The following is a 10,904-nucleotide window of genomic DNA, read 5'->3' on the forward strand; positions in this document are numbered from 1 at the left end:
TTTATTTATTTATTTATTTATTTATTTATTTATTTATTTATTTATTTATTTCTATACCGCAACTCGCCGTAGCCTCACGGCGGTTTACACATACAATTCTAAAACAATAAAACCCCAATAAAATCCCCATTAAAATAACAATCACATACTAACCAACTATGCAATGGCGACCATAATCTCTAATAATCCCTCCTTGTTCAAGAGGGTATGTCATATGACACTCACAATGTAAATTTTGAATAGGCTTTCACAGAATAAGCTAGTTTGTGGTAAGATTCAAGTGGTTAGCCATGCAGTCTCTCTTTTAATTACTCTCAGGTTCTGCAAATATGACTGCATCTGCTCGTTAATCTTGACATTTTTATTTCCTTTACTATGTTTTTCCCCTACAGCTGAACCCAAATTCATGATGACAAGATAAATTTAGCTTGTTATTTCTGTAAGACCCTTGTCTCTGGTAAATGTCTTCATTAGGCTGTGTACTAATCCATGACACACTCTCTACTTATATATGTGGTCTTGTAACTCTCATTTCATTATCTGATGAAGTGTACTGTGCATATGAAAGCTTATACCTTGAATAAGAATTGGTTGGCCTTAAAGGTGCCACAGGACTCAAATTTTGTTCTACTTTTCAGTGAGAACAAAATTAGGGAACCATGAGTAGAATTTTTTTAATGTAATGCTTCTTTGGTGAGTAGGCAGCAAACAGTAGGGGCATTTCCGCACATCTAAAAAAATAGTGTTATGCCAGCAAAATGTCATAATGCTAAAAAATAACACATCTCTAGCCATTCCTCACCTTCTGGTTCTCTCGCTTTCATCTGCTGCCTTATCGCGCTTCTTGGGACTCTGCATGTCTGCTTGAAATTGTGGACGAGAGCAACGTGGTTTACACATGACTCTCCTCCGCCTGTCAATCAAGCCAGGCAGCCAATCACCTTTCTCCATGTTTTAAAGGGCCCGCAATGCCAGCTAATTTTTTAAAAAAGAAAACGCCATTGAGATGCATAGAGCTAATCATAGATGCATAGAGCTCTTTATAATGCCACCCCTTCTGGAATCATGAGCCTTGACTCTTTTAAAAATTTATCTTGAGCCTGATTTTTTTTTGGGGGGGGGCAGGCCTTTACGGAGGCATGGTTTGTGTTTTAATGGGGGGGGGGTTGCGTTACAATTTAATGCCTATTCATTGTTGCTTAAAAAAAACCCAACAACCCATCCCCAGGAGAAGGGAGAGGGAGACATGTGCGAGGGCAGGCACTGGAGGCGGAGATACTTTGGCTTGGTGTGTGGCTTGCTGGTTGCTCTCCTCTGGCTAGCACTACCTAGTTTGGAGAATCCACTTTATGTGATTCCCCAGCTAGCTCTTTAAAATGGAGGATATAGCTACTGGTTTGCTGCTTGGATGCTGGACGTTGGCGACATCATGCAAAGCGCCAAACATATAGCATCAGCAGAAGGTAAGCATTTCACTATATTTATCGGGTGTGGAATGGCCCTAGGAATTGGCTGTTAACCTTCATGTCCTGCTTTTGGGTTTGCTGGGAATGTCTGGCTAGCCAGTCTGCAAAACAGGATACTGAACTAGAGTGAGAACAAGTCAACTACAGCTGGCTCCTTTGCATATTCTCAGGCCTTAGGCAAAGTCTTTTTAGCTATGTAACTTGATTATTTTTAATGAGAGGTATCACAGGTTGGACCTGGGATATGCTGCAAGAAAAGTATGTTCTCTAACACTATAATAATTTTCTGTGTTTTCATTTCACTGCTTTTAGCACAAGGACATCAAATAATAGCTATATGTACAAAGTCTCCATACGGACATATAACTTAACCATGGCTGTTGATGCTAGCATGGAGAGTTTCCATGTGATAGCTCTGATCAAGCCCCCTAAAATGGTGTGACAACCACACAACCTGCACAGAGCTTTGGCTCAGGTTGTCATAGTAGCCAGTGCAAACAATGAGACTGTAGGATAACACAGAGATCTGCATCAGCTAGGGAAAAAAGATAATGTTCCCCACCAATGAATGTAGGTCATTAGACAGCCACTAGAAATTTAGGCCTAGGCACCAGCCAGAAAGGACAAAATACAGAGAGGTAGGCCTTCTGGTTCTAAATCTCTATTGAACCACAAGTGATGGTTAGCAGAATGCCTTAGTAAGTGCAAGCATGGGCAGAGTGCATGCTGTCAGAAAGCAACAAACAAAGAAAGGCATGTTCATCAACCTAGTGGTGTTGTTGTTAGGCGCAAAGTCGTGTCCGACCCAGCGCGACTCCATGGACAATGATCCTCCAGGCCTTTCTGTCCTCTACCATTCCCCGGAGTTCATTTAAGTTTGCACCAACTGCTTCAGTAACTCCATCCAGCCACCTCATTCTCTGTCGTCCCCTTCTTCTTTTGCCCTCATTTGCTCCCAGCATTAGGCTCTTCTCCAGGGAGTCCTTCCTTCTCATGAGGTGGACAAAGTATTTGAGTTTCATCTTCACGATCTAGCCTTCTAAGGAACAGTCAGGGCTGATCTCCTCTAGGACTGACCGGTTTGTTTGCCTTGCAGTCCAAGGGACTTGCAAGAGTCTTCTCCAGCACCAGAGTTCAAAATCCTCAATTTTTTGACGCTCAGCCTTCCTTATGGTCCAACTTTTGCAGCCCTACTTTGCAAGTGGGAATACCATAGCCTTGACTAAACGCACTTTTGTTGGCAGGGTGATGTCTCTGCTTTTTAGGATGCTGTCTAGATTTGCCATAGCTTTCCTCCCCAGGAGCAAGCGTCTTTTAATTTCTTTGCTGCAGTCCCCATCTGCAGTGATCTTGGAGCCCAGGAAAATAAAATCTGTTACTATCTCCATTTCTTCCCCATCTATTTGCCAGGAGTTGAGAGGGCCGGATGCCATGATCTTTGTTTTCTTGATGTTGAGTTTCAAGCCAACTTTTGTACTCTCCTCCTTCACCCACATCAACAGGCTCTTTAGTTCCTCTTCACTTTCTGCCATTAGAGTGGTATCATCTGCATATCTGAGGTTGTTGATATTTCTCCCTGCAATCTTGATCCCAATTTGTGACTCCTCTAACCCCGCTTTTCTCATGATGTGCTCCGCATACAACTTAAATAGGGAAGGTGACAGTATACAGCCTTGCCGAAGTCCTTTCTCAATTTTGAACCAATCAGTGATTCCATGCTCGGTTCTCACTGTTGCTTCTTGACCTGCATATAAATTTCTCAAGAGTCAAATAAGATGCTCTGGTATTCCCATCTCTTTAAGAACTTGCCACAATTTGTTGTGCTCCACACAATCAAAGGCTTTAGCATAGTCAATGAAGCAGAAGTAGATGTTCTTCTGGAACTCCCTAGCTTTCTCCATGATCCATCGTATGTTGGCAATTTGATCTCTAGTTCCTCTGCCTCTTCGAAATCCTGCCTGTACTTCTGGAAGTCCTCGGTCCACATATTGCTAGAGCCTAGCTTGTAGGATTTTGAGCATAACTTTGCTAGCATGAGAAATGAGTGCAATGGTGCAGTAGTTTGAACATTCTTTGGCATTGCCCTTCTTTGGGATTGGAATGTAAACTGACCTTTTCCAATCCTGTGGCCATTGTTGAGTTTTCCAAATTTGCTGGCATATTGAGTGTAGCACTTTTACTGCATTGTCTTTTAAAATTTTGAATAGTTCTACTGGAATGTTGTCACCACGACTAGCTTTATTGTTGCTCAGACTTCCTAAGGCCCATTTGACTTCACATTCCAGGATGTCTGGCTCCAGGTCAGCATCTACCCCAATGTGATTATCAGGGATGTTAAGCTCGCTCTTGTATAGTTCCTACCAACATGGTACTTAACTAATATAAGAACTATTTATTAAAGAACTTAATTCTACTTAGAGGTAACGATAACGTCCCTATGTTGCAGGACTAAGAGATGGAGGAGAAGAGAGAGAAGCTGGGGAAACAGGAAATTACCGTCTAGGGACAGGTCAGTGAGATCAAAGGTAGGTGGTCAACATCCCTGTCTCTCACTAACTCTATGGAAGGAGAGTTCCTGTTTACAATCTCACAAGTCAGGAGGCATTGCTCAGAGAGCTATTTCCAACCAAAGAGAGTCTAGAAGCTACAAGTTGGACCATATCACTCCAGTCTTGTTCCACCTTTGCCTGTTCCGTAGTTGCTTCAGGTCCAGTTCAAGACACTGATATGGACCTATATAGTCTTATATGACTTCGAAGACAGCATATCTGAAGAGTTGCCTATTCCCATATGAACTTACTCAACCACATCTTCAGAAGCCCTCTGTCAGGTGCTCCCCACCATCTGAGACTAGATGGTGGCAACTTGAGAAAGGGTGTTCTTGTTGGAATATGTAAGATCTGCAGTGTGCATAACTGAGCAGAATATGAAGGGTGTCCTGCAGGAGACATAGGAGGACATGTATATTTAGCATAAAGGTGCTATTGAATTATAGAATCATAGAATCAAAGAGTTGGAAGGGACTGACCAGTCCAACCCCCTGCACAATGCAGTAACTCACAACTACCTGCCTACCCACAGTGAACCCACTATCATGCCCAAGTGATCACCCCACCAAAAGTCTCCAGAATCCAGCCTGGCCTGGAGGAAATTCACAGTGGTGATCAGAAATTCCCTGGGTATGTAAAGAAGGGCCACAAGATACACCCATTCATAATATGAGTAAGTTCATAAAATCAGCATTTCTGTCAAATGACTATCTAGCTTCTGTTTAAAAACTTCCAAAGAAGGAGAACCCACAACCTCTTGAGGAAGCCTGTTCCACTGGCAAACTGCTCTAATTGTCAGGAACGTCTTCTGGATGGATTCAAATGGGTAGCCGTGTTGATCTGAAGTAGCACAATAAAATCAGAGTCCAGTAGCAAATATTTATTCAGGATGTGAACTTTCGAGTGCAAGCACTCTTCCTCAGACCATGAACCTTTGCCTTGGTCCGACGAAGAGTGCTTGCACTCGAAAGCTCACACCCTGAATAAATCTTTGTTGGTCTTAAAGGTGCTACTGGACCCTGATTCTTCTGGATGTTTAGGCAAAAATTCTTTTGAATTAATTTCAACCCATTGGTTCTGGTCCGTCCCTCTGCAGCAACAGAAAACATCTCTGCTTCATCTTCTATATGACAGCCCTTCAAGCACTTGAAGATGGTTATCACATCCCTTCTCAGTCACCTCTCCAGGCTAAACAGACCAAGCTCCCTCAACCTTTCCTCACACGAGTTGGTCTCAAAACCCCTCACCATCTTTTTAGCCTTCCTCTGGACACACTCCAATTTCTCTATTTCTTTCTTCAGTTGGTGCCGAAAACGGAACACAGTACTCCAAGTGTGGTCTTACCAGAGCAGAGTAAAGCGGTAACATCACCTCACGTGATCTGGACACTTTTAATATTTTTAGTACTTTTAATACAGCCTAAAATCCCTTTGGGCCCCTATTTGTGGTACTTCTCAGGGAGGTTTGTCTATCTTGCCCTATCACTGTATTCTGGCAGTGGGTGGAGACTTAAAAAAATTGTTTGACATTCCCTTGCAAATTAGTAGTAGCCCTCCTCTCCTTTTGTGTGTTTTTATGTGTTTCTATATTGTAATTGTTTTAAATATTTGATATTGCAATTTTAAATGCTCTTTACTGTTTGAAATGGTAGGTGGGAGTGATGTGCCTTCTCACCAGTACTTTCTCTCCTCCTCCCAGGTTCTTTCTTCCAAGTCTAACATCTCTGGAAGGAAAATCTGTAGGTGGAAACTTGAGCAACTTTATTCCAACATCCTTGCAGTCCAGTTTTAGACAAGCATCTGGCGTGGTCGTATAGATTTAATTCATTGTCCATTGATTCAGCTCCTTATACTAGTTTCCCACACTTTTCCTTCTTATCAAAAACTTAAAATTGCTGAAATATGCTTCCACTCCACTGACCTACTATCCAAACCCATTTTACTTCAACACTGCCTCCAAGGCCTATTATGCACGGCCGCTGAAACGGTGGCATGGAGAATGAGGAGGAGGAAGAAGCGAAGCAAACCGATTATGCACGGGACGGAACACAACGGCGGCAAAACCCAGAGTATCCGATTATGCACGCAGATACTCCGGAGCCGCTTCTGGTTGCACCCTGGTCCCAGGAAGCTCCACTTTCTTCTGCATCTCACTAATGAGGCTTTTTCGGCGGCATAAGTTGACTCTGCACCCAGTTGCCGCCTGCAGCGTGCATAATTGGTGATTTTAGCCGCTGCCATTCCACCCTGAATGCAGACTTTCCATTCCGTGCATAATGGGCGCATACTGGTCTTTGGTATTTGCAGTTTCAGTAAAAGACTAAAGATAAATTTACTGCCCTGACACTGAAAATCTCTTGAAGCCAGGATGAATCACCAGGTCAACACTACAACAGCTGTATCTTAATTTTTGCAGAATGAACATGGATTGTGATACTGCTGCTTGAACCTGATCCCAGGGCTAATTGTGTCCTTCAGCGCTCATAAGGATAGAGATGGAAGGACTATGAAATGTGGCACACGTTTTGAATGGAATAGTCTGTTCATGGCCGCCTCCTGTGAGAACCCTCTGTTCTAAAGCACCATAACGCTGTTGTAGCTTTGCTCTCCCTGAGTCCTATTGTATATACATCTCCTCTTGTCATAACACCACCTCTGAAACACTCACACTGCATAGTTCCTTCTGCAGAACACTTAGAGGGTGGAATTTTAAAATGTTAAAAAGAAGGCTGTTTAAGCAATGTCAACTGCCTGACTCGTTTCAAAAAACGAAGGAAACTCTCAAGAAGGAGCTAATGCCTATGGTTATATTGTTATCTTATGGCCCTTAAATTCAGAATGCAGCTTTGTGGCTTCAAATTTACCCTGTTGTCTTTTCCTCCTCCTCTTCCTTATACCCCACTTTAAAAATATATCAAATTACATTCACAACAAAGAGTCAGCCTAAAATTTAATCTTTGAAAAGAGATTTTTTTAAAGAAGAAGAAGAAGAAGGAAAAGAACCAAATTGCCAATACACAGCCTGGAAACTCCTGCACTGTAGAAAAGAGATCCCTTTCTAATCACAACAGATCATTATGCAGAAGAATAAATCATTTTTTAAAAAAATTAAGTGTCTTAAATATAATAAAAAGGAATAATTAAGGATCAACCAGGAGCCCACCATCTTGACAATTTAATGAGGCCACAGAGAAATGAAAAATGTCTTGCTTACCTTTAATAATAAAAAAGGAAGCCAAGCAGTTTCAAAACTCTTGAAAGATTTGTTCCATTCAAATTTTATATTTATACAGGGAAAAACATTGGAAAATACAGAATCAAAATTGACTGTAAGGCTGCATGTTTAATGCCCAATATTTGCTCTTTCAGTGTTTCTACTGGTATCCGAAGCTAATTCTGTCATCCCCTCCCAGGAACAACCATCTAACCTATTTGAACTGTGTTGGTTTCCTCTCTTGACTGCACGCCCCTCCTGCCTCCCTGAGCATGCTCTGGTGATGCATTAAAGTTATATACACACGGTGCAAAGTTTTAAATGCACAGTTACCTAAATGCACAGGACCTAAAAACTGGCCCTAATGGCTGCTTGTTGGTTAACACAGAGAGAAAGCTTCTCCGGGTGTCACTGTCCTCTTTGGTTTTAACTGCACTTCACCAGAAGAATAGCTCCTATGCCAAAGGCATTAAAGACCTGAAAAAAATCTGTCCCCCCCTTTTGTGTGTGTGTTGTAACTTCTGTTCTATTCAAGAGTTCTTGGGAACCTGAAAGCTTGCAAAGTAATTGCCACTAGGTTGATCCTAATAAAAGGATGTCTTGTCTTGTGTCCTTGACACCAAATTGGGAGGACTGGCAAATACTCTGGAAGATAGAGACAGAGTTCAACGCGATCTGAACACAATGGAAAAATGGGCAAATGAGAACAAGATGCAATTTGATAAAGATAAGTGTAAAGTTCTGCATCGGGGTCAGAAAAATGAAAAGCATGCCTACTGGATGGGGGATACGCTTCTAGGTAACACTGTGTGTGAACGAGACCTTGGGGTACTTGTGGATTGTAAACTAAACATCAGCAGGCAGTGCGATGCAGCGGTAAAAAAGGCGAATGCCATTTTGAGCTGTATCAACAGGGGCATCACATCAAAATCACAAGATGTCATAGTCCCATTGTATATGGCACTGGTCAAAAGGACGTAGATAAAATTGAAAAGGTACAGAGGAGAGCAACAAGGATGATCTGGGGCCAAGGGACTAAGCCCTATGAAGATAGGTTGAGGGACTTGGGAATGTTCAGTCTGGAGAAAAGGAGGTTGAGAGGGGACATGATAGCCCTCTTTAAGTATTTGAAAGGTTGTCATTTGGAGGAGGGCAGGATGCTGTTTCCGTTGGCTGCAGAGGAAAGGACGTGTAGTAATGGGTTTAAACTACAAGTACAACGATATAGGCTAGATATCAGGAAAAAAATTTCACAGAGTAGTTCAGCAGTGGAATAGGCTGCCTAAGGAGGTGGTGAACTCCCCCTCACTGGCATTCTTCAAGCAAAGGTTGGATACACACTTCTCTTGGATGCTTTGGGCTGAACCTGCGTTGAGCAGGGGGTTGGACTAGATGGCCTGTGTGGCTCCTTCCAACTCTACATTTCTATGATTCTATTATTCTTGACTTTTTGGAGCCTATGCCTGAGTCAACATAGCTGTATCCCATAACACAGCCTATGGTTTCAATGCAGGTGTGAGTCCTGACACTTCTACCTGAAAAGCTCTTAGAGACAGAGAAATACAAGAGGAAGAGGCACATGCATGCCCACAAGAACAAAATTTCCCTCTTTTCACCTTTACATGTAAAGAAAAATTCCTAATTAAAGAACACTCCATGGTTATCTACCAAAGAGCCTGGGGTCGAAATAATTTAAAGTTAGATTATATCCCTGGGATTTAGATGGAGGTGGGTAGAAGTAAAAGTAGGGAGGGGAGATTTTGATGTCTTTGAGTGCTCGTGTAAGCCTCAACCATACACCTGGTAGAAGAGCACCATTTTGCATGCCCTTCAGGACTGTCAAAAGGGCCTTGACCTCTGCTGGCAGCTCATTCCACCAGGCTGGAGCCAGGCTGAAGAGGTTCTGGCTGTGGTTGAGGTCACCTCTAGCAGGTTAGAATTTGCTGGATATCCCCAGATGCTCGGAAAGCATAAAGATTTGAAGGTTAAAACCAATATCTTGAACCCAATCAGGAACTTGGCCGGCAACCAGTGCAGCTGCTGGAGGACAAGTAAAATGGGGGCACTCCTCAAGGTTCTGTTAAGGACCCGGGTGGCCACATTCTGGACCAGATTTAATTTTCTGATCAAGGTTAAGAGAAGGCACAAGGAGCATTGAACCACCCAAGATAGCTCACTACACTGACAAATTGAACTCCTGAGTAATTGTTGTAGTATAAGGCAGAGGTGCCTTGGCTTTGAGATGCTTCATTTCCTCTGTCCTCTCCCAGCATGACTCTGACCCTCCATATGAACTTAGGAAGCTATTCCATGATGAATCAGACCAATGGCCCTTTGTGCATTGGATTATCTATGCTGAGTGGCTTTCATGCTGGGATGCTAACCACCACCTCTTGGACCTTTTGCAGGCTGTTTGTTCCCTTAAGCCTTTCTGTTCCTCTTCCAAATTCCTCTTCCTGGTTAGGCAGCAAAATGGGAACTATTCAGGCTATGTCATACACTGGACAACAGAAGAGGATATTCTCCATCAACACCATCTCTTTTAATATGCAGATACATGATTAGGCAATGAAAATGTGTGACCTCCCCCTCCATGTTCCTCCCAAGCATAGTTATAGCTCTCCACACTTAAATGATTCTCCATTAGAGGTACATCAACAAATGAGATAGCTAGATAAGTCAGTGAACCTAAGAGGAACATCTCAGTTCAAAGGGAAGCACTGGTCTGGAGACACATCTGTATTGGGACCTACTTTCATTTACTGGTCTAACTTCCTGTAACAAGCTCCATGTGTTTTCCTGGTACTCATTTGTATTAGCCTGGTCACCATGACTACAATCAAGCCAACTACTGGAAGGGAAATTTAAACAACAAACATGTCTTTCAGAATCTCATTTCATGAATGTTTCAAATAGACAGTGATCATTTAAATAATGAGCTTTCTAAGTTATTAGAAAATGCTTTTTCTGTGCATTAACAAATAAGCAAATGAAGTAGTTTAACAAGGACATTTATTTCCTAATGTCTTCTGTAACTTCAAGTTACTTCCAGCTGTCAACTTTTTAGGATACAAAAAGGTTCTATACCATTTTGTTACACTTTCTCCCTAACTGACCATCAGCACATTCACCATCCTTGCAACTGCTATATAGAGTACCCAGTAATATTACTATTCCCAAATACATAGGAGGCCAAGAGAGCACGCTGGGCTAAAAATGTAAAGCAGAAATGATATTTGAACCAGGGACTGCCCCTGGCACAACACCTATTCTTATTTATCCCATATTTAGTGCAATGGGCAAAGAAACTGACTAAATTGCTTCTTGATAGAAAATGCTGAAATATTATTAAAACTCTGTCTTGTATTAGATTCCTCCATTCTCTGTATTTTATTTAAAGTATATCAGGAATGCCTTAAACAAAAAACAATGCAGGGCTTCAAAATCTACATATATTCTCCTTGAATAAAATCTAATTTACAATAGTTCGATAGTGCTCTTGTTTTCAGGCTTACTTCCAATGATTCTTTTTCACTCTCCATAACTATTTATATGGGATGTAATGCAATTGATACGCAACATTGAGAAAGCCTCTACTATGTGCTTTGGTGCATCTGATTTTTGCGGCTTACTCAAAGGCTCTTAGAATAATATCCCATCCTCCGAAGTATATGTC

Source organism: Paroedura picta, chromosome 1 (assembly GCF_049243985.1).
Source record: "Paroedura picta isolate Pp20150507F chromosome 1, Ppicta_v3.0, whole genome shotgun sequence".
Lineage (NCBI taxonomy): Eukaryota > Metazoa > Chordata > Lepidosauria > Squamata > Gekkonidae > Paroedura > Paroedura picta.